This window comes from Diabrotica virgifera, chromosome 5, assembly GCF_917563875.1.
Source record: "Diabrotica virgifera virgifera chromosome 5, PGI_DIABVI_V3a".
Lineage (NCBI taxonomy): Eukaryota > Metazoa > Arthropoda > Insecta > Coleoptera > Chrysomelidae > Diabrotica > Diabrotica virgifera.
In genome coordinates this window covers 44,071,080-44,095,940 of record NC_065447.1, presented here as the reverse complement: position 1 = coordinate 44,095,940, position 24,861 = coordinate 44,071,080, and the positions used below count along the sequence as shown (strand labels likewise).

The following is a 24,861-nucleotide window of genomic DNA, read 5'->3' as shown; positions in this document are numbered from 1 at the left end:
ATTTTCCTAATACGCTCACGATGTAGGTATAATATGCGGGACCTAGTAGTTAGTACAAATGGAGCACTACTAAAAGTCAAATTAAATAAATTAAATTTAGAAAAACCAGCGGATCTGAAAATTTTTTTGCAAAACTATTAAAAAAAGAGAATTTCCAAACTCACAAAAATACTAACAGAACTCTTCAATATTTATCTAAATGGAGAAGATATTTCAGTAAATCAGAAATAAAGTTGAATAACGCCTATTCAAAGAGGATTTCAAGAACTCTCGATGCATCACAATAACCAGCACTCTTACTATATTGTACCATTGTAAAAGCTATGGTAAGTTCTAGAAAACACCGCAATCAATGTAACACTTATAACCGCTATACGATTTAATGATCTGGAGTCAAAGATAAAAGAAAACTATCAATTTGCCTAGAGCTTTGTGGTAAATAAAGGTTTAAGACGGGACTGTAGTCTGTTACCACCATTCTTTAAAACCTATTTAATCAAAGCTTTAACACACTTGTTCTGGCATAGGAATACCAATATAACACGAAAAACACTATATAGGTTACATTTTGCTAACAACCAGATGGAAAGCACACACAGAATCGAGATGATCTGGAGTTCATGACCAAAAGACTGATAAACAACTAGATTATCAGATTTTATTAGAAGTTCAACCACGATTGAGAGTAATAAAAGATGAAATAAAGGATAGTAAATTATGTGAAAACTGTAGGGTTTCATAGTGACATCTGTGTAATTTTTTCATTCATAGGAGATTCTGACCAATAGAAAGCTACAGAAATAAAAATTACAGCGATAATTTTTGATAATATTCCGTCGTCAAGCATTACGTCAGATGCCCAGATCGTTACTACGCAATAATAAACATTCAGTGACATTAATGACAATTCATGTTTTACAATTTGTCACAGAGAATACCAAGAAACAGGTTTAGCAAATGGGGGAGTACAATTAGAACGAAAACATGCATTGTTTCGAAAAAATTCAAACAAGCTTATATTTTTCTAAACCATTTTTTGTTAGTTTATATGCATGTTAAAGTAAAAAGTTCTACTCGCAGATTTGGCCGCTAATTGTTTATTAATTGTTTAAACAATAGCAATTATTTTGTATAAATAATTTTAAAAATATCGTTAAATTCAGCACTTTACTTTGATCAAATATGTTTCTATTTTGTTTCTGATTATGCTGAATCCGAATATGGCATTGCAATTTGAAAATTCTTATACAGAAGCTCTTATACAGTGTGTCTGCGTAGCTAGGAACCACATGGAAAACTTTTTTATTATCAATTTTACGAAAAAAAGTTATTCTTAATAAAGTTCTCTGAATAGTCACAAATCTAAAACTGAACCATTAGATATCAAATTTTATCAATTTTATACGAGTTATGTCAAAAATATGAATTTCGTTTAAGAGTAAATTACATTTATATTCCAGAATATCAAAAAATGCTATTATGAAAAGTTGTTTGAAATTAGAAACTATGTCTAAATATACAATTACATCATTCTAATCGAAAAAAAATTTTCAATTTTTTCTCAAATTACGGATACTCATCATCATTTTATTACAATTATGATAACTATTTTATTATCACTTTTACGAAAAAAAGTTATTCTTCATAAAATTCTCTCCCTGGTATAAAATATGAGATACAACCATAAGGTATCAAACTTTTTTAATTTTATACGAGGTTTGTAAAAATATGAATTTTTCTTAAGAGTTATTGCCTTTATTATTCACACTATTTTAATTAGGTTCAAGGATTCTTAATAACAATTTTCGATATTGTGAAATGTAAAGGTACTTTAATCTTGAGTGAAATTCAGATTTTTTGACATACCTCGTATAACATTAATTAAATTTGATATTTGGTAATTGCATCTTAGATTATATACGATGCAGGGTATTTTATAAAGAATCACTTTTTTTTTCGTAAAACTGATAATAAAAAAGTTATCAATATATTCCAAGTTACGCAGACATACAGTATAAGGGCTAAAAAAAATATTTTTTGCTGAACATTTATTATTGCTAAAGTTTATTATTAAATGTATTTTAGGTAAGTTTTACAGAAAAAAGTTTTGATCACTTCATATAAACATTTTTTTAGCTGGTAATTTTCGGTTTTTGTATTACATTTTTGTTATCTTTCTTAATTTTCTTAAAAATAAATAGTTTATTTCACTTTTAAAGTAAAATAATTTAGGGCATTTTAAAGATTACATCCTAAGCTTTAGAAAAGCACTTATAAAACTGTAATAGATCTTTTCAAACTTAAGTAATACCGTCTTAAATTGGTGATAATTCTATAAAACTACGAAGATTTTAAAAATTACATTTTTTGAGACGTCATATCATTTGAATTAAATTTTTGAGATTTTTTTAATGAATCATCATTGAGTAAGATGCTTGAAAGGTAAGTTATGCAAAATTTAGAGTTTTATAAGAAAAATTGTATTAGTTACACATTTTTAAATCATTTTTAAACAAAATTCATATAAGGCTCATTTTCCGCCCACACTGTACTTATGCCCATTTTATTTCTTTCTATTATAACCATAAGATAGCTTAATTATTCTTCTTTCATGTTCAATTTGTAAAATTTCATTTGATCCATTAGTTAAAGAATTATATTAAAATAACTCAACCGTGAACTTCGCCGTACGTAAGTTTACAGTGCGCCAATGTTTGTGAGAAGGGTGACTTTAGCATTATAAATAAAAAATTATAGAAGATACAGATTTAATTTTAGAAAATTCTTTATATAAGGTTTTTTTTGTAAAATTTTCTGAATTTTTCAATGGTCAAGTCAGTTTTCTCGAGTAGAACTTTTTGATATGTTATTTATTAAACATTTCTTAATGAATTTACAAGAAGTTCTATCTTGTTTGATTTTTTCCGAAGTGAAGATCTATATGCACTCCCCTAAAATATTCAGGTGAAGATATCAATAAAATATTAGTTAAAATGATTTAAAAAGTCATTATTCATGAAAAAATCTCAGCGAACTCAGCGATCTTACACTCGATCTCTAAAATTATTATCGAATTGTTTCCCTCGTGCCACTTTGACATAACTTAAATTAAATTAAATTAAATTAAATCTGTCAAAGTGTCACTCGGGAAAAAAATCGATAATTTTAGAGCTCTCGTGCAAATTACTGCCGATAATTTAATTTTCTTTTCGAAAAGAAAATCTGAATTTCGAAAAGATCTGATTCTATTTTTAAAAATTTTGGCCCAAGTGCTACTGGAGCCCTAAGGATGTTAACTATAACCCCATATTAATATTTCAATCAACGCCATAACACACATGTAATTTTAATAGGTTAGTGTCCATGCTTTTCTCCTACATACCACTTCAATGTTTACTAGTTATCACGATAAAAACCTGCAAAAAGGCATAACGGTAGGTCGTGAAAACGAAAAATTTTAACATAAATAAGTTGTAGAAAATCAAGAAGCGATTTCCAGAAAAGCGAACTTGGGTGAACTTTAAATTGCCTCTATTTTGCTTATCTCATCTGACATTTTCATTATAGTATGGTATAACTAGATCCAAACCCAGACATCCAAGGTGAAAGTTATCCTCCAACACCAAATTGTTCTATATGGTCCACATAATGTTCAGAAAAAAGTCACACCATTTTGAGCGTCGGGTTTGGGGGGGAGAGGGGGGAGAAATCGGTAAATTCGTAGTTTTTTAAGTTTTTCGTCAATATTTCTAAAACTATGCGGTTTAGCATGAACAACCTTCTATACAAAAATGTTCTACATTAAATTTGAAGCAAAAAAGGCCCTATGCATAATCTTTCTAAGATGAACGGTTCCAAAGTTACGGAGGTAGTATAGTATAATTGGTGCAAAAAAGGCCTAACCCAGACATTCAAAGTAAAAGTTTTCCTCCAACACCAAATTGTTCTATATAGTCCAGATATTGTTCAGTAAAAAGTTACACCATTTTGAGCGTCCGGTTTGGGGGAGAGATGGAGGAGAAATCGGTAAATTAGTAGTTTTTTTTAAGTTTTTCGTCAATATTTCTAAAAATATGCTTTAGCGTAAACGATGTTCTATACAAAAATGTTCTACATCAAATTTAAAACAAAAAAGGTCCTATACATAATTGTTATAAAATCAACGATTCCAGAGTTACGGAGGGTGAAAAGTGGAGGTTTTCGATACTTTTTATATGTCTTGGGCAATTTATAATATTTTTACTAATTGAAAGAAATTTTCTTTACCAGGATTTGCTATTTCAGTGCCCGATGTTATGTTAGTGATAAGCCCTTGAAGAAACGTCAACCTCACCACCCAAAATTATCATCAATTGCCCAAAAAATATAAAAAGTATCGAAAACCTCCACATTTCACACTCCTTAACTCTGGAACCGTTGATTTTATAACAATTATGGATAGGACCATTTTTGTTTTAAATTTTATGTAGAACGTTTTTGTATAAAATATTGTTTACGCTTAAACGTAGTTTTAGAAATTTTGACGAAAAACATAAAGAAACTACTAATTTACCGACTTCTCCTCCATATCCCCCCCCCCCCATAAACAGGACGCTCAAAATTTTGTAACTTTTTACTGAACAATATGTGGACCATATTATAGAATAATTTGGTGTTGGAGGAAAACTTTTACTTTGGATGTCTGGGTTAGGCCTTTTTTTGGACCAATTATACTATACTACCTCCGTAACTTTGGAACAGTTCATTTTAGAAGGATTATGTATAGGACATTTTTTATTTCAAATTTAATGTAGAACATTTTTGTATAGAAGGTTGGTTATGCTAAACCTCATAGTTTTAGAAATATTGACGAAAAACGTAAAAACTACGAATTTAACGACTTCTCCCCCTCTCCCCCCCCCCCCCCCCAAACCCGATGCTCAAAAATGTGTGACTTTTTTCTGAACATTATATGGAGCATATACGCTGTGAGCTTCGCTGGTGTCGCTCCTGGCGGATTACTAATCAACTTTCACTGGTAATTTTTAAAATTATTATTTAATTGTTATCACTTAATATTTATAACGCAAAAAAGTAATTAAATTATAATCGATTTTTTTAAGATTTTGCTAATCATTTTGACGTTCTATTGATAAAATATGAATTTCGTACTTCGGATACTTTCACAATTATCGTGTAGATGGCGGTAAGATTAATATATTAATTTATAATTAGATATTACTGAACATTAAAAAAACTTAAATTCAGTATTTAAAACGTATTGTATATTTAAGGTAAAAATATATAACACAGCTTTGACAAACTAATACTTTTTATAATTAATGTTTTTAATTATTTTAATTTTAAATTAATCACTTTGACATTTATGTCAAATTTCCAGTAATCGTTTACAGACTTGCCACTACTGGCGCTCGCGAATTTCTTCTTCTTCTTCTTCTTCCTTTATTGGGTTATATCCCTCGGGATAATTCGCCCAGCTTACACCAGGGAAATACTCTTGTATTGCTCTGGGCAGTCGAATATTTCCAAATATATATGTTAAAGCCTCAATTTTTTTTTTTTTTTAAATATATATTAGCAGGAACATCTTCGTATAGGGCCAGACAGTCCCTACAGGAAAGGCAATATTATACCATAAGGGTTAAGGCTTTTATCATTTGGAGGTCCAATATCTTTTTATATCTTTATCTTCTTAATTTTTTTAATTCAAATTTGGGAATTGATTAATTTATAAATTAGGTTTGGCTAAGTTAAGGAATTTAAGGATCAGGTTAATCCTACGTGGATTAAGGTTGGACATAAGTAAGCAAATTTCAATGGGAGTAGGGATATTTGTCTTGGCTAATTCTTTATATAGGTCAAAATTGCGTGACATATTTATAGGGCACTCAAAAATCAGATGATTTAAGGACCCAACTCGGCCACAGTCACAATATGGGTCATCTTTTACTCCTATCCTGAATAGGTGAACTGGAGTAGCACAATGACCTGTCCTCATTCTAATAATGGTGGTTATATGTCTTCTGTCTTGGTATGCAAAATTGTGGTACCAGGGGAGTTTCCCTAACAACACACAACATTCCAGGAATGTACTACCAAAGTTCTATCAATATTTGAATGTCCTGGACATTTAGGGAACATTCGGTGAACATCTGATTAAATTATTCGTGGAATGTTACCATAAGACATTCTGTGAACATACTACCAATGTTCCTGTTCATTTTCAAATTCACGGCGCATGTATTTGTGCATGGTGTTTAGAGAGGGCATCACGTGACTAAAAACGACCAATGACCTCACTTCAGACTTCGGTTCGGCCATCTTGACATGCATCTTGCCTTGGCCACCTTGCCGTGCGTGATCGTTGTTTGTTTTTATTTGTGCTTTTTAAGAATATTTTTTAATTCGGATACTTTTATAATAACTTTAATAGTATTATTAATATAGTGCATAAAATCAGTTGGAGTAGCAGAAGCAATGTAGATAAAAAATCTGCAGGAATAATGTTTCAAAGGTTAGTATATTATGCAAATATGTAAACAAAGGCATGCCCCTATTTCAGAAAATATCCATTTATTATTTTAATAATTGCGAATAAGCCACAAACTTGCTTATTCCTAATTAAAATAGTAAATAGAGATAATAACAAACGGATTATTTGTAAAATTAAATTTTTTTTTGCGTTTTTGCTAATGTATGCGTTTATAAACAGGATGGTAGACCACACACTATAATAGTACCAACTAATGAATACACAGTATGAATAGTACAGTCGGTTCGCTAAACTTAGTCTCAGACACAACTGGCTAGTGATTTTAGTAAATAATTTTGACAATTTGGTAAAATTGGCAAAAAAATAACTAAATAGTAATTTTGGCAAAAATGGCCAAAAACAAAAAAATTACCTACTAAAATCACTAGCCAGTTGTGGCTAGGGAAACGACTATACTAATAAACAATTTCTAAGCTGCTTTTTATAATATTTTGTGAGTTCATTAATCATATTTTTTATTTAAAACTAAAATTTGTTAATAATGCTCAGTAATGCATATATTTTGTATTTTTAGCTTTCCAGAAGATCCTGCGAAGAAGGCATGAAGTATTGATCAGATTTGTTAATAGAGCAGTATGTTCAAAACATTTTTTAGAAAAAGATATTGACAGAACTTCACTTTCAACCGTTTGAGAGACTGTGCTGTTCCAATAGCTTATATCACACAGGTAATATGCTTAACCCAATTAATAATACAATTACAATATACAGTTGGAAAAATTAAAGAATAGGGCTTTTCATTTACAGTCATTTGTTTCGAGCTACTGTCATATGTCGTATAATCCGTGTTGTATTAATATTATACACAGATTATATAACATATGACAGAAGCTCGAAACAAATGACAATCGATGAAAAGCAATATAGGGCTTTGTTCATTGTCATTTGTTTCGAGCTTCTGTCATGTGTCACATATATTAATATATCTACGTCATACATCTTTGGTTTGTATCATTGATTATATCAATAACGTATGATGTAGATATATTAATATTATGTGACACATGACAGAAGCTCGAAACAAATGACTGAATGAAAAACCCTATAACCATGAACGATCACATCAATCACTTATTTTGTATAGGGCTTTTCATTCACAGTCATTTGTTTCGAGCTTCTGTCATGTGTCACACAATATTACTATATCTACGTCATAAGTTATTGGCATATACCAATGATACAAACCAAAGACGTATGACGTAGATATATTAATATTATGTGACACATGACAGAAGCTCGAAACAAATGACAGTTGATGAAAAGCCCTATTTGCTGTCTTTTTCTATAAATCACAAACGTTTGTTACCTATAGAAAAAGATCATCATCATCATTGGCTCGACAGCCCTTTCTGGGTCTTGGCCTGTTCCAGGATTCTTCTCCACTCTGATCTGTTTCATGCTTTTTTTCTCCAGTTTTTTATTTTTAATGTTTTTATATCATTTTCTATTTGTTCTAAAATAGAAAAAGATAGCAAATACAACATAAGTGATTGATGTGATCGTTCATGGGTATAGGGCTTTTCATTCACAGTCATTTGTTTCGAGCTTTTGTCATGTGTCACATAATATTAATATATCTACGACATACGTTATTGGTATATACAATAATAGATACAAACCAAAGACATATGACATAGATATATTAATATTATGTGACACATGACAGAAGCTCGAAACAAATGACAATTGATGAAAAGCCCTATTCTTTCATTTTTCCAACTGTAGATACCGTTGTTCTTCATTATCTACATCAGAGATCTAAGTTGACATTGTTGCCCAATTACAAAAAATTTTTGAATTCATTTTAAGTCCAATATATCACATAATTATTGCGAAGTAGATTATACAAGAAAACAGATTAATGTTGAATGCAAATAAATAAAAACATCAGAAATAGAAAACAAGAATTAAGTTATAATCTTAAGTTAAAGTAAATAATAAAAACAATAAATATAATAAAACAAAATACTTATTAGTTTGTGAAAAAGCTATTTCTTTGTGGCATTTTTGTAATTATTGTAACTATTTTAATGGGGAAATAAGCCAGAATTTACTTGAAAAAATAACTTTATTATGGTTTCTACTTCCACATCGGACGTCGTTGTCAAAATACAAAATGTTTTATTATTTTCTTTATTAAATATTATTTATTATTTATTTAAATATTATTTAATTTATTATTTATTTTATTATTATTATTATATGCATATTATTACCTGTAAATATTTCTTCTGATTGTTAATTGTAAAGGATAGAAAAATTACCATTTATTTTATTTTCTTTTAGAATCAGCTGAGAGAAGTGGTCTACAAAAAACCAGGAAGGAAATGGAATATGTGGCTATGAAAGGCAAAAGAAAGGTTTACAAAGCAAATGTGACACATTTTTTTATAGGAATATCAGTAAATTACATTAAAAAAATGTATGAAAAGATTTTTTGCAATAAAAATGTTTATATTTATCAAGCATGCATTATTTGGTATGGCCACATATCGTCAGTGATGTGACAATACCTCCTATCTGTTTTTTCATGAGATTTGTAAGATAGACTAAAAACTTGTTTGGGCCACCTCCTGTTTTCATATATTTTTTGACTTGTTTTGCAGTAAATTTAACTATCTATTTACTACAAAACAAGCCAGAACTTACGTATGCAAACAGGAGGTGACCTTAAAAAATGTTTTTCGTCTCCTGCAAACCTCATGAAAAAATATATAGGAAGTATTGTCACAGCACTGACGATATATTTCAGAGAATGTCTAAAAAATATACTGTGAATGTTCAAAGAACGTTCGTAGACATTCATGGAATGTTCCAACAAGACATTTAGTCTAAAAAATATACTGTGAATGTCCAAAGAACATTCATGGAATGTTCCAACATTCATGGAATGTCCCAACAAGACATTCAGTCTAAAAAATATACTGTGAATGTCCAAAGAACATTCATGGAATGTTCCAACAAGACATTCAGTCTAAAACATATACTGTGAATGTCCAAAGAACATTCGTAGACATTCATGGAATGTTCCAACAGAACATTCTAAGAATATTTAAAATGCTGACACAGCACATTCCAGGGACTTTCCAGGGACATTCGTGTGCATTTGGGGACATTCCAGGAATGTTTGGAATGTCCTGTGAGTACATTCTAGGAACATTCATGGAATGTTTTGTGTTATTAGGGTTATCTATCTGACCTACAATTTTAGAGTAAAATGAATTATTTCGATTTTTCCCCTGCCATTCTTGCTTCCACCGATTCCAGATGGAATGCTTGATGTCTGGTAGAAAGTTGGAATAGTGAAGAGTGATACCAGCAGCTACATTTAAGGTTCTACCTATATTAGCTAGTTTATCAGCCACCATGTTCCCTTTAATATTCGAGTGTCCTGGAATCCATGCCAGACTAATATTAACGTTATTTTCTTTCGCTTCAATGATGCCTCTCTTGGTCATGAACGATGAATGTTCTGTTTCCATAGAATAGGTTGTACTGCCTATTTTCTGTAAGGCACTTTTAGAGTCCGAGCAGATGATTGCTTGTTTAATCCCATTTTTCAAAATAATTTGGAGGGCATGATTAATTGCGACAATCTCAGCCGTACATATTTGGGTATACTTAGGTAGTTTACTGGTATAAGAATAGTTGATCTCTCGGCTAAAGACACCAAAGCCTGCTGATCCTTCATCATCAACCGAGCCGTCCGTGAAGAATTTGGTGTGACTAGGTTTATTTAGAATTATTTTTTGGAGTTGAACTGAGGCAAGTTCATCTGAACGATTAGATTGGATATTTATGATTGGAATTGTTGATAATTGATGGTCTAGTTCAAAATTATGGCATGGGTATAAGTCACTTAAATATAAGTTGGGATAAATACTTTTAAATTTGTTTTTTAAAAGCACTAGAAATGGAATACTTCTGTTTTTCCAATGATTTTGGTTCCTTTGAATTGCCAAGTCTAACAGGTCGAGAGCGGAAATAATTGGGTTGCCAATTAACATTAAATTTTTTAATATAAATTTAGAGCTAAGCCATTCCCATCTAGATTTAAGCGAGATCTGACCACTTTCACTTAAGAGAGCATGAATTGGGGTAGATTTCATGCATCCAGTTATAATTCGGATACTTTTGTATTTTAGTTTCTCCAATCTTTTAATTAAGGAAGTTGGACAATCGAAAATTACCTGGCAGCCAAAGTCCAGATGGCTCTGAATCAGACCATTGTGTACAATTTGTAAGGTTTTTGGATCACTTCCCCAATAAGTCCCACAAAGAGCTCTCATCACATTCAGGCCACGATTTACTTTTAGTTCTATTGAGTTTACATATGAATTCCACTTTAAGTTTTTTTGAATATTTACCCCCAGGTATTTGACTGAATCCACCCAACCAATATTCTGGTTACAAAATATTACGTTAGGGGGAGAGATTTTCGTGTTTCCTTTTGTAAATAATATTGCAGAAGATTTGTTCTCAGACAGATTTAAATTGTGGTCTAGCAACCATGATTCCATCTGAATCAATAATTTATTTACATTAATTACCAATTCATTAATATCACTCCCTCTAATCAGAAGAACCAAATCGTCTGCATACTGAATTAGTTTGCATGAAGAGGGGATTAAATTATACAGGGAAAGACAATATAGGTTGAAGAGGATAGGGCTTAATGGGGAACCTTGGGGTAGTCCCAGACTTGATTTTCTTGGGCCATGGGTTTGTCCCAGTTTGTCTTTGACAAATAGCTCTCTATCATTTAGAAGGCAGAAAATCAAATTAGCCAGTTGGGTTGGAATGTTATACTTTAATAATTTGGAATACAAGAGTGATATATTGACATTATCATAAGCAGAAGAGATATCTAGAAATATGCCAACAGTGTATTGATTTTGAGCGAAGCCTATTTGAATTGTTGAGGTGAGGTATGTAAGGCATTCCGTACAACCTCTACCCCTTCTAAATCCTAGTTGTAGTGGATTAAAAATCTTATTATGTTCCACAATCCACTCTATTCTATTCTTTATAAGAGTTTCGAGCATTTTGCCTACACATGAAGAAAGAGCTATTGGTCTAAAGTTTAACGGATTATTACAATCTTTATCTTTTTTGATTATAGGTAAAATTACTGATTGTTTCCACTGAACAGGAACTATACCCGTTCTAAGACTTTCATTGAAAAGTTGAATTAATAACAAAGATCCAACAACGGGAAGATTTTTTAACATTGAGTAGGAAATCTGATCCAAACCAGGAGCCGAGTCAGATTTAATTGAGAGGGAGTTCTGATACTCGTCGAGAGCAAATGGCGGTTCTAGGGCTTGAGGAGATCTAACCAATACTTTATTGACAGCGGAAAGGGGGGTTAAGCAACATAGAATTTCGTGGGATATAGGAGTAGAGGGCAATTGTGTATATATTGAAGGTTTCGAAGCCGATACCTTATTAATTTTCTCCCACACAACTTTTAGAGGAGTGTTTCTATTTAATTTACTGCAAAATAGTCTGAAACTATTTTTACGTTTTGATTTTAGGAATTTTCTTGATTTGGCTATATTCTTTTTAGCCTCGATATAGTTTTCCATTGAGGGGATATTTTTAAATTTTTTTAAGGCAGACACTCTCGCAGAGACGACTTCAGCACATGAGTCATCCCACCATGGAATGTGGTATTTGGAATTATTAGGAGGGTGAAGCCAAGGTATTGTTTCATCAGCTACCGATGATATGGAGTTAGTAAAAAATTCGTAATCTTCCCTGGGAGAAGCTAAGAAAATGCTGTTTAAATTGTTATGATAAGTAGACCAATCAGCTTTCTTTAGATTTCTTCTTTTACATGAATGCGGGGGAGATTGAGGACATACACCTATCTGACATATTATGGGGAAGTGGTCACTAGTTCCAGTATCTGAAATAGTGGACCACTTGCCCACACTGGCTGCCACATCGACTGATGCCATTGTTAGATCTACTACCGACTTACTGCCTCCTGGGGCCACCAGTCTAGTTGGGGACCCATCATTGAGAAATACTAGCTCAAGTTCCTCCAAAGAATCAAAAATAATCCTACCATTGTGACTGTCTCTAGAACTACCCCATGCCTTATGATTACAATTTAGATCACCCATGATTAAAAATGGCTTATTAAGTAATTTAACAAGGGAAAACCAGTTGGATTTGGAGATAGAGTTGTCTTGTGGACAGTATATATTAAGAATATTCAAATTAAAGTTAGGGAGAAATGTGAGTTGGAATTGGACATCATGATTGAAGCCTGGATTGGCAATTTGAATTTCCCTATAATCAATATTATTTTTGATAAGAGTAATTAATCCGCCATAGCCATCCTCTCGATCTTTTCTGATTATTTGATACCCTCTACATCTTATAACATGTTGGTTTGAGAGCCAAGATTCGCTAATAAGGATTATATCTGGGTTAAGGTTTTTTATAAGGATTTTTAGATTGTCAGAATTAGTGTTATACGAACGTATATTCCACTGAATAATAGTTATCGGAGTGTTAGGATTCATTATAAAGAGTATGTTTGCTAGACCAAGGAGTCAAAAGATCTCGAATCCTCAGGCTCGAGATCCTCTATTCCCCTCCGACCCTGGTTTACATTTGTATTGAAAGGTGATACACTTTTGTTTATGCTAGTCTTTAGATCTGCCATATTGTAAGGAATGGAGTATGATTTTGAGTTTATTAAGTCCCCAATGAAGGTCATGACGAGCTCCCTGTGAGATTGGTTCAGCATAGACATGGCCTGATTGAAATCCAAATGAAGTTGGGATAAAGATTGTGAGTTAGTGATTTGAGAATCAGAGTGAGCAGGATTGAATTTTGAAGTCGAAGGCTCATTTATTCTTCTACCTGATGGATTAATAAGTAGTCTTTGGTGGGAGATTTTATCATAACCTGTATTTTCTTGTATTGAAGGTCTTCTTCTTTTTGGTGGAGATTGAGTGACTTGACTAAAAGGTTTTGAATATTGAGCTGAGGCTGCAGACCTCCTCTCCTGTGGTAAGATGCCATTAGAATTATTCTGATCGCTATGTAAGGGGGGGGAAATCGTTTATGTTTAAAGATGAAATATTATGGATCCTAGGAACCTGCTGACTTGCCTCATAGAAAGATAGATTAGAAAAGGACATTAGATCCTTAATATCTTTTTGTCTGACTCTCTCTCTACAATTACGACTATTTGATTCATGGTCAGAAGATTTGCAGAAAATGCAATATTTTGTACACGTATTAGATGAAGAATCCTCATGAGAAGTTCCGCATCTAGCACATTTCTTTTTTCCTCTACATTGGTTCGTAGAATGGCCATAAAGTAAGCAATTTCCACATTGAAGAACAGGGCTGATGAATGGTGTGACCCTCATTGGTAGTTGATATATGGAAATTTCTTTAGGAATAGTTTTTCCTGAAAAAGTTATGCTAATAGTTCCCGTGGAGACAAATTCAACCTTTGAATCCACTTGTACTCTCCGGTTCATTCGCTTTACACTTAATATCTTACATAAAGCCAAGTTGGTTTCTGATGCCTCCTTTATTTCTTCCTCTGTGAATCTTTTGTTAACTCCCCTTACTATACCCCTACAAGAAATCTGATGAAATGGAATGAACACGTCATACCCTAGGGCTTCCCAATCTTTCCTCACAACGAAATCGTTGGCTGCTTTTCTAGTGGCAAATAATACCCCTATCCTGTTTTTACCTTTTCTACTGATTTTCGTGATGTCTTTAATTTTTAAAACAGAAATAGATTTAGCTATACTTAACACGTGGTAATCTCCAATATTTTTATCCTGACCCTGTACAAATACTTCATAAGGACCTATGTCGGTCTCCGAAAATAGTATTTGTTTTTTTCCTTTAAGACTTTTCTGAATAATTGGAGGTTGAGATTGACATTCATGTTGGTTGATTTTATTAGGAGGGTCAGGTGGTGGAGGAGGATCGGGAGGAACTTCTTCCTCCATCTTATGCGGCAGATTGACGAATTTAAAATCTATGCCAGTCGATGCAAATTAGAAATTAACAGGGAAATATAGATAGTTTTGGCCCTTACCCTTTGGATGAGTCGTCCGTTCACCTCGAACGATAATCACAGATTTGTCTATTTTAAGTTTTCTTCCAAAAAATCAAATGTCAAACACAACAAAATTCACAACAGATATTCACTGCGAAAAGAAGCCGAGGCTGTTCATCCCAGCGGACCTCGACTTCTTATCAACGATAAATAAAAAATTAACAAGAATTAACAACTGTTTTCACACTAAATTAGGTTTGATGAGGTTTTTTTAGCAAAAATTAAAAACTGTCAACTGTGACGTTTTCTAAATTACTCAACCTCTCCGCTCGCGAATTTGTAAATATCCCTTCTACGTACGAGCTCACAGCGTATAGAACAATTTGGTGTTGGAGGATAACTTTCACTTTGGATGTCTGGGTTATGTCATTTTTTGAATCAATTCTATCGTACTATTATACAAAATGCAGAAGGGATAAATCGTGGTTAAACGTCAAAATAAAAACGTCAAAATAAAATAACAAATATAATTTTTATTATAATTAATTGTGGTTGAATTCCATGTATAAAATATTCTTTGTATTAACCCTCTCTAACAATCCCAAACAAACTCTTTTAGGAAGCCCATTTGTGATTACTCCTTAGCTTTTCTTGCTTCATAAAATATTAAATTTTAATTAAAAGCTTGAAGTTGTTTGGGCATTATTTTGATATCCTTCCTAGAGTTAATGGTTTTTTGCCACAAATGAAACTGATAATATTACCCTTTCTTCCAGTAAAAAGACGGAAAATCTCATTTGTTGGGGATTTATGTTTTTCTGCTTTCCCAGTATTAATAAAAATATATATTGTGGAAGTCATTTAACCAGTCATTTGTGAGATATATTTGTAGTTGAACACAACAAGAGAAATAAAGCGATTATACATATTTGGTTAATACATAAAACAGTTTGCACCATGTACGTTTAAAGAATCAAAATAATCCAGCAAACCCACGTATCAAAACTCGTATAAAATATATGGCTCTTAAAATGTAAAATATTCTTTTTTAACTTTATCGGATTACTTTAGGATCATGACACCGAACAGGGTGGAAAAGACATAACACCGCAGCATTTGTATTCGTAACTTTATGTTGATATCACGATTGCAAAAGAGAGGGAAATACTCAGCACTATTATCTGAAATATAGAGTTTCGTATAGAGTACGAGCTTCATATTGGCAATTAAATTAAGTAGTTTGTCAGTTTATTTACATATTGAGAACTGTCAAAGCGTATGTATTTGACTCGCCATTGGTCACTGCGCGTGTGCCGCCTTCATCGCGAATGCCATATCGCGATTCTATTGGTTAAAAATCTGTATCGTAATGAAAATCTGTATCATAATGAAGTTCATTATGATACAGGTAGTGAAGTCAATTGATATTATTATAGTATGAGAATAGAAAAATTGCTATTAAAAGCATTGCACAGCACTAAATTGAAAAATCATAATAATTTAAAAATAACAACCTGAAAATGTGAGCATTATCATAACGAAAACTTTGTTTATTTACGTATTTTCATTCATAATATGGAAAATTGCTATTGTGAAAAGTTGTTTAGAACTAATAATTATGTTTTAATGTGCAATTATTATATTATTCTAATTTAAATGTTATAAAATATAAAGGTACTTTACTCTTAATCGAAATTAATATTTTTTCCGTATTTTCCGAAGTCTCAGCATTCGTATGGCTTGCAAATTGTAGAAGCCTCGGAGGTGTAACCAGAGAAGGTTCCCATTGTTTTCATTCTGGTGGGATGTAGAACAGCATTATGTTGTTTTATATGCCATTAGAGTGAAAACTTAGTCTTTTTGCTAGCAGTTGCCGCTAGGGCATCTATGCCATTTCGTTCGTTGCAATCCGGGACTGCACGCTGAGGTTTGTTTTGGTTGGATCGGGGAGAGCAGCATATGTGCCTCCTGATTAGAGACTAATACGTTTAGAAACCGGTAGGGGTGCTTGCAGCACTCTCTGATTGGACTAGAATATGGTTCGGCTGTGTTTTCGTTTTGCAACGAAATTGAAAATGGTTATTCATTTTTAATATTTTTTATATACCTCATATAAAATTAATAAACTTTATATATGATGGTTGCATCATAAATCTTAGAACATGAAGAGCTTTTTATGAAGAATAACTTGTCTTCGTCAAATTAAAAATAAAAGAGTAATAAATGAAAATGTTGTTGGTATCCATAATTTGAGAAAAATCTTCAAATATGGTTTTCCATTAGAAGGATGTAATTGCACATATCAGACCATAATTTTTTATTCCAAACAATATTATTTCATATTATAGTCTGTTCGCTAAACTCAGACACAACTGACAGGAAGTGTCAAACTGAAATGTAAATAACCTATGATGCTTTGCTTAACAAATCGAGATTAAAAAACTAGCCTACTTACTAGCAACGATTTAAGCTGACGTTTAGGGCCAATTTCTCATATCGAGTTCAACTCCAGTTTAACCTGAACTTCTAGTAAACGTCAGTTTAAAGTCAAAATCGTCTTTCTCAATTCACACGTTCAACCGATGGCAGTTTAAACTTGAACGATGCTTGAACGGTGGAATTCGGCCGTTCAAAGATTTCAGAACTCAGTTCAGATGATTCCATGGACTACGCATGCGTTGTATTAACACGAAACGCTGTCATAATATAAATATATCCTATTTTATTATATTAAGCCTAACGATAAACGATAACATTATTTTTGTTTTTATAACATTTATTTATAATTATTAAAATGACTATTTGACTATAAATACTTAAATTTAACTTTATTCAAAAACAGCACAAAAATGGTAGTTCAAAATGGCGACAGTTTTTTACCTTTTGCCATCTATTGGCATTTCTCGAAAGCTGTAGAACGAGCGCTGACATGAACGCGCAATGAGAAATTCATTTCAAACAAAACCACAGATCACGGGTGAACCTGGTTCAACTGAACCATAGATTAACGCAGGTATGAGAAATCGACCCTTAGTGTGTCAGCAGAAAACAAACGGATTGTGACGTCACATTTTAGACTTTGAGGTCGATTATCTCGAAGGCGGTTAGAGATATCGAAATGCCGTTTTCAGATTTGGATTCAGAAGAAAATACTACATAAGAATCCATCGATAAATCTGATCTGAGTAATGCAGGAGCGACAACGCAGTAACACACAGACTTTGCGAATTTATAAACAAAAAGTTTTCGTTGAAAATCTGTATCATATAATAGGTACATATATTATAAACCATGTTCATTGCTAAAATAAATGAATATAATACAATAGTAAAAACATTTTAATTCAAAATTTGTTGTCTGTAAAGAATCTCTTTGAATACATAACATTCATACTGGCCCTACGTAAACTCGGTTTTAATGTTTCTACAACATTACTCCCTTACCTTTTCCACCGACACAACAATAAAACATTTAATGAGTTTCACATCGGGCTTTGAGCACAATATTTGCGGAGCTCACTCACTTACATCTGTCAAGGTCTAAAAAGTTTTGGAGCCATTTTGTGGGTAAACTAAGATTAAACTTCAGAATGAGAAAGTTTTTTGTTCGTAATAAAAAGTTGTCGCGCGTCTGGAAAGTATAACTATGTGTAGATTGATACTTTTTTATACTCCCTTAGATTGGCCGTATTATGTGTTTGAAACCTTATGCCTTATATTTTTAACTATAAGATTTAATTAAGATACATCCGGTGTTATATTTAAATACACTGAAAGACACTTTTAAGAAGAAAAACAATAGCACGTTTGAAAAAATAGTGTACAATTTAGCTTATTTAAAGTTTGTATTTATGTAATAGCCCTGAATCTCGCGTATCAAACAAAAAGTTTATTAATAGCAAGCTGAAAATTTGTAAATAGCTTAACGGTGTCTAGTCGGACAAACTTTGATGTATGGGAACACTGAAACATAGGAAGTTTTAATTGTGGAACGTTATTGTTATTCTGACATGTTTATAATTGTGAAAACTAGCAGGTTGTTTTTAAGTTTATTCAATAGCAAACTCTATATATGATATTAAAAAATGTTTGTCTGACAAATATATTGGGCATTTTAATAAGTCCGACCCGTAGAAAATATTAGATGACAGGAATTATATTAATGCTAAATAGCAGTTTGATTTTTGAATGATACTTTATGAAAAGGTCACAAATAGACGGAGAGGCAGCCCTGAAAAATCTCTTTGAATTTACTAAAGCTAGATTTTTCACAATTGATTACTGTGAGTGTGTAGAGAAACATACTGCGGTCGGTCAAGCGAAACGTAGAACAGGGGTTACTGAGAGGGTATCAAAGTTGCTTTCCTACGAAGGTAATTAAATCCATTTACTAAGGCTGAAAATCAGTACACACATTCTAAATTAAATATAAATTAAAGTTATTATAGTCGGTCAGCTGTATGATGGGACAGAGCCGGTCGGTCGGCCCAAATAATCAATTGTGGAAATGAAGCAGTTTGGCTCGCAATTTTTTCGTCCAGCATGGATTTACTTAAAATTTTCGCAGAAGGTAGGAAATAGTCCAAGGATCATTTTCTATGGCATGCCGCTATCATACGCTAAAACCTTGGAGGTGGTTGCCACCCCATCTCGGGAGTGGGAATTTTTTATTCCATTTTAACCATGTAATTCGATGGAAAAAGTGATTCTAAGAAAAAAATGTTTTTTACATTTTCTTCGTAAAACTAATATTTTTCGAGTTATTCGCGCTTGAAAATAACAGTTTTTCGACGAAAAAATCGACTTTTTTAAAAGGTTTTTTGAGTCTACCTCGAAAAATATTCTGTAAATTTTTGGCAATAAAAAGTTTTTTCAAACATGATTTTGTAGGATTTTTAAAGAGCTATAAGACTGTGTAAATTAAATTCCGTAAGATCCCTTAGTTTTTAATTAGGGCGGGTTTAAATGGCTCGAATAAGGGGGTGTTTGCTGGTAAATAGAGGTTTTAAACAGCTATATCTGGTTAACTATTCACTGTAACGAAAATCTATGCACAGGGTAACTTTAGTCTTTAAAATGCTAGAAGCAGGTACCGACATTTTTTTTATTTTAACTCGCTTAATTTTCATGCTAGAAACTTGAGTAGTTAGGGGGTTGTTTTCACTGATTTTTTCGTAGAGAAAAGCACATACCGACATTTTTTGATTATAAGTCGCTTAATTTTCATGCTAGAGACTTTTTATTATTATTTTTTTTTTTGAAAGGTCTAATAAACTTGAAAAAAGTTTATTTAAGTTTTCCTCGAAAAATGCAAATTTTTCCCATTATTTGCCTTTGAATATTTCAAATTATGCATTTGACGAAAAAAGCTAACATTTAACATGCCGTATCTCGGTTTGTATTGGTCTTAAAGATATTATTGGATAAGAATTTGATTTGTGTTACTAAGAGATATAATTTTGATATCTACAGTTTTTTTGATTAGATGCATATTTTTCGAGGTATTCTCAAAAAACCTTCTAAAAAAGTCGATTTTTTCGTCGAAAAACTGTTATTTTCAAGCGCGAAAACTCGAAACATATTAGTTTTACGAAGAAAATGTAAAAAACATTTTTTTCATAGAATCACTTTTTCCAACGGATTACATGGTTAAAATGTAATAAAAAAAATTCCCACCCCCGAGATGGGGTGGCAACCACCCCCAAGGTTTTAGCGTATGATAGCGACATGATATAGAAAATTATCCTTGGACTATTTCCTACCTTGTGTGAAAATTTCAAGTAAATCCATGCTGGACGAAAAAATTGCGAGCCAAAATGCTTCATTTCCTCAATCGACTATTGGAGCCGACCGACCGGCTCTGTCCCGTCATACAGCTAACCGACTATAATAACTTTTATTTATATTTAATTTAGAATGTGTGTACTGACTTTCAACCTTAGTAAATGGATTTAATTACCTTCGTATGAAAGCAACTTTGATACCCTCTCAGTAACCCCTGTTCTACGTTTCGCTTGACCGACCGCATTATGTTTCTCTACACACTTACAGTAATCAACTGTGAAAATCTAGCTTTAGTAAATTCAAAGAAATTTTTCAGCGCTGCCTCTTGGTCTAAACGGTCCATAGAATTTTGGGCTCAAATATTCTCAGTTGATATTCATCAGTGAATGAGAGGGTCCACGTTCACATCCATATGTGACCACAGGTCTAATTACTGTTTTGTAGATTCTAAGCTTAGACTTACGATTCAGTAACTTAATTTTCATTAAGTTTTGTATGCATAAAAGCACTTATTACCGCTAAGAATCCGTGCTTGTATTTCTTGACTCATGTTGTTGTTGTCATCTATTATTGAGTCTAGGCAGGGAAAAGTGGAGGCATATTCGTAGGTATGGTTTTCTACCTTCAGATTCTCATGTTGATTTGACTGTGTGCACTCCATATATTTTGTTGTGATTTTATTTATACATTATGAAGGGTGTAATGCCGATAAGACCATGGGAAGATCCAGAGCCAAGAGAATACCAACAGGTGTTGGAAACGGTGCAGAGGAGGCTGCGACGAAGTAACGAGAAATATGTCCAAAGGCAGGATCGAAATAGAAGAAAAAGACCAGTGACGTTCCAGAGGGGAGAGAAGGTGCTTGTAAGAGCATTACGAGTGTCAAATCTCACTAGCGATATTTGTGCGATGTTAATGCCTGTTTTCGAGGGTCGTTACATAGTGAATAACAAAAATGGAGCAAATAGCTATGTTTTGAGGCATGCTGATTCGGAAAAGATCAGAGGAATTTACAATATTCACGATGTGTACAATTGTACTACAAGAATCACAAGTAAAGGAAGGAAAGACACATAATAGATAGTTAAGATAGGGTATAGGAAATAAATTAAGAAAAGGAAATAGGTTTACAGAAAAATTGTTTTGCCTCAAAAAAATCATTTGTAGATGCAGAGAATTTTATCGAATTCAAAAGGCGGGGATTTTTTTTAAATAATTGTTATGGGGAAAATTTAGAGAATTAATTTTATGCCAAAGACCACGAAATCTTAAATTTTCATCGCCCTGTATATAGCCAAAATTTGTAAATAATATGATTTAGCCGTAAGCAGTGTTTCGTGGAAAGAGGAAATGTTTAGTGGTAGAGATCCTACGAACGGACTTATACAAATTAAACACTGAACTAAAATAGAGTCGGATTAGAAAGTGAATGTACTCGCGGTTGGAGTCGACAATAGAATGTTCCTAAATGGTTTCCCAGAAAGAAACGACGGTAAACAATTTTATTTAGTTTTAGAATATAGGGTTTTTCTAGGATGTAAAAAAATAAATTAATTTTAATATCTCCTGGAAAAGACAGAAAATTTGTATACAACACTATTTGTTCTTAAGAAATGAAAGTAGGGATGTAATGTGTAGAGAGAATGCTTGTGATTGGTGAAGAGATTGATGGAGCGAAAACAGAGTGGTTAAGTCTCAGATTGACGAAGGAAAAAGATTTACTGTGTAATTGAGATCGTAAAGGAGCAGTCCAGTTTGAAAAATAGTGATTTTGTGTAAAGTGGTGAATTTGGTGGTAGTGTAAGCAGATTCCTGTTGAGACGAAATCGTGAACAAGTCAAGAAGTACAATCTCCTCGTGTCCGAATAAATCCTAGTCTTCTGTCTGGAAAGGGTAGCCGGTCTGTGTCAATTTTGCACAAGGTATCGAGCTGAGAGAAATAATCTTAGACTTATAAAGATTGATATTGTTTGTATCGAGTCGGAGACTAAATAGAGGAGAGATTTCGAGCGAGTGCAGTTTTTGTTTATGAAACAGTTTGGAAGAGAAAGACCGTAGCAACATCCGAGAAGCGCATGTGGGAGAACTGAGGACAACACAATCCATGAAAAGAAGTAAAGAAGATAAAAAAGGTTAATCAGATTATTTGTGAAAAGGAGAGAGTTGTATATTACATACCATATTTGTTTTTTGTCAATTTAACAGTTTCTACAGCATTATTTATTCATTTATAAATTCATAAAAGAGATAAATAATCTATTTAAAAGGTAAATTGAAAATTGTTTTTTTTTTTAATAATAAAAACAGTCTACCGAATCATTTAAATGAAACTTTGTTAAAAGAAAAAGGAGATACATAGTAGTTAAAGATTATATTTATTAGATAAGACAATTTTGGCAACAGAATAAAGTTTTAGCATACATTTTGAATCTTATATTTATGGTTCAATATATAAATAAATAATATTTATAAAATTTATATGAATTTGAGTATATTTATTTTCCCTGTCTTGTCCTGGATAAAGTAAGCAACGAGAAATACTAGAAGCCACAAACTAAAGGTGATACATTAAAATCAATTAGCCCTGAGCATATTTCTTATTGGAAAGTTTCATTAAATTTTGGTTTTGATTCCATGAGTAGCAATTATATATATATATATATATATATATATATATATATATATATATATATATATATATATATATATATATATATATACATATATATATATATATATATATATATATATATATACATATCGGTTTTAAAACGTTCTCCTACGTCTTCCGATGCCTAGTCGCCATTCACTTCGGTCCATCCAAAGGTCTTCATTCAATTCTCTTTCTCTCATTTCTCGATTTATGCCTTCTCTCCAACTAAGGCGGGGTCTTCCTCTTTTTCGTCTACCATGAGGGGTCCACGTTAGGATTTGTTTCGGGAGTCGTTCTTCGGACATTCTTTGTACGTGTCCATACCATCTAAGCTGTTTGGTACTAATGTCATCTACTATTGTGTGTTTCACATTCATTATTTCCCTAATTCTGTTGTTGGTTACCTTTCTAATCTTGATTTTCCTGCTGAGCGCCTCCAGAAATCCATTTCTGTTGCTTCAAGTTTTCTCTTGTATCTTTCTTTTATTTGCCATACTTCACTGCTGTAAGTGATTATACTCTTAACAATTGTATTGTATATTCTATGTTTGTTGTTGTTTGATATTGACTGGTCCCACAGGATGCTATTGAGAAGGGTAATTGCTTTTCTTCCCTGGTTGTGTCTTTCTTCTATCGTCCGGTCTACGTTTCCTTCTTGTGTGATGGTCATACCCAGTGGCGGATCCAGGGGGGGGCGATGGGGGCGATCGGCCACCCCTCTCAACCCAAGTGATTTTTTTTTATTATAATACTTATAAAGATTACAAAACATTCATTTATTTTTTCAAATGGATAATTATGCATGTTTTAAAATTACAATATTATATGAATTATGAATTACATATAAATATATTTTATTAGTATGGGATTTGGCTAAAACGGGCCAGTGACGCCAGTGTATTTGGAAATGAGTAATTTATAATCCTTATAAATTAAGAATTAAAAATTATCACAATAAGCATATTTAAAAAATATTATGTAATCCTATATACTGTGAACGCATACTTGCATCTCCACGTATAATTATAGAATCGTTTGCAGATAACAGCTTCGCCGAAAATCTCTCGAAAATTGCGCGCCTAGCAAAAAATATATTAATTCGCCGAAAATATAAATATGTTCACATGCCGATAGGTCGATAGCTGACCACGAAAAAATAACACCCTTATTAGTCCAGAGAAATAAGATTTTTCTCGTGACACATCCCCCTCCAGGCCGAAACCAAATTTTTTGAGTAGTATGGACATCTATATTATTAACCTATATGTTTCCTGCAGCCGATTTTGATGATATACAAATATACATAGTTATAAACAAATGAAGATCAAAAAACGCTAAATTTTCGCTTTTTTCGTCTATTACCAAAGAGTTAAGCACTTTAAACAAATTTGAGTGTAAGAAACTCATAAATCGTATAAAAAACTTCAATATGGCGTTCGCTGAATATGTCCATCCTTATTGGTTGCTTAGAAAACTGCAAAATAAATAATAAATTTTGAGTTTTTAAAAATATTCATCTTATGTAAAAATTAACTTAGAACCTTCTTATTACACGGAATGCTGATACTTCTTGTACTTAAATTATGTTTTAAATTTCAAAGCAATTGGTCAAATAGTTTAAAAGTTATTTAATTTGTTTATCCCAAATTCATTTTTTTTGCAACACTACAAGTCAGAAAATTATGAGGCTACAATCATACTTCGGACAGTTTATGAAAGAAGAACATTTATACTATTACCATTATTAAAAATAAATGACAAAAAATAATTTTAAACAGTGTAAAATTATTTTGAAAAAACATGTCGATTTTTTGCTTTCTTATAAACA

The 24,861-nt window shown here is 32.3% G+C and overlaps 1 protein-coding gene and 1 long non-coding RNA gene across 5 annotated transcripts in view; one reads left to right on the top strand and one right to left on the bottom strand.

The window, feature by feature from the left end:
- The window catches only part of LOC114326149 (beta-arrestin-1-like), a 1,212,937-nt gene that overhangs the window by 943,732 nt on the left and 244,344 nt on the right, over positions 1–24,861 (bottom strand). The gene's annotated exons all lie outside the window — the stretch shown is intronic.
- On the top strand, positions 6,077–9,251 carry LOC126885020 (uncharacterized). Of its 2 annotated transcripts, none has more exons than XR_007698228.1 (3): positions 6,077–6,986; positions 7,068–7,221; positions 8,840–9,251. It is a non-coding gene; the product is annotated as an uncharacterized LOC126885020 (long non-coding RNA). The 2 variants fall into 2 exon arrangements; XR_007698227.1 differs by having other exon boundaries at positions 6,081–6,514.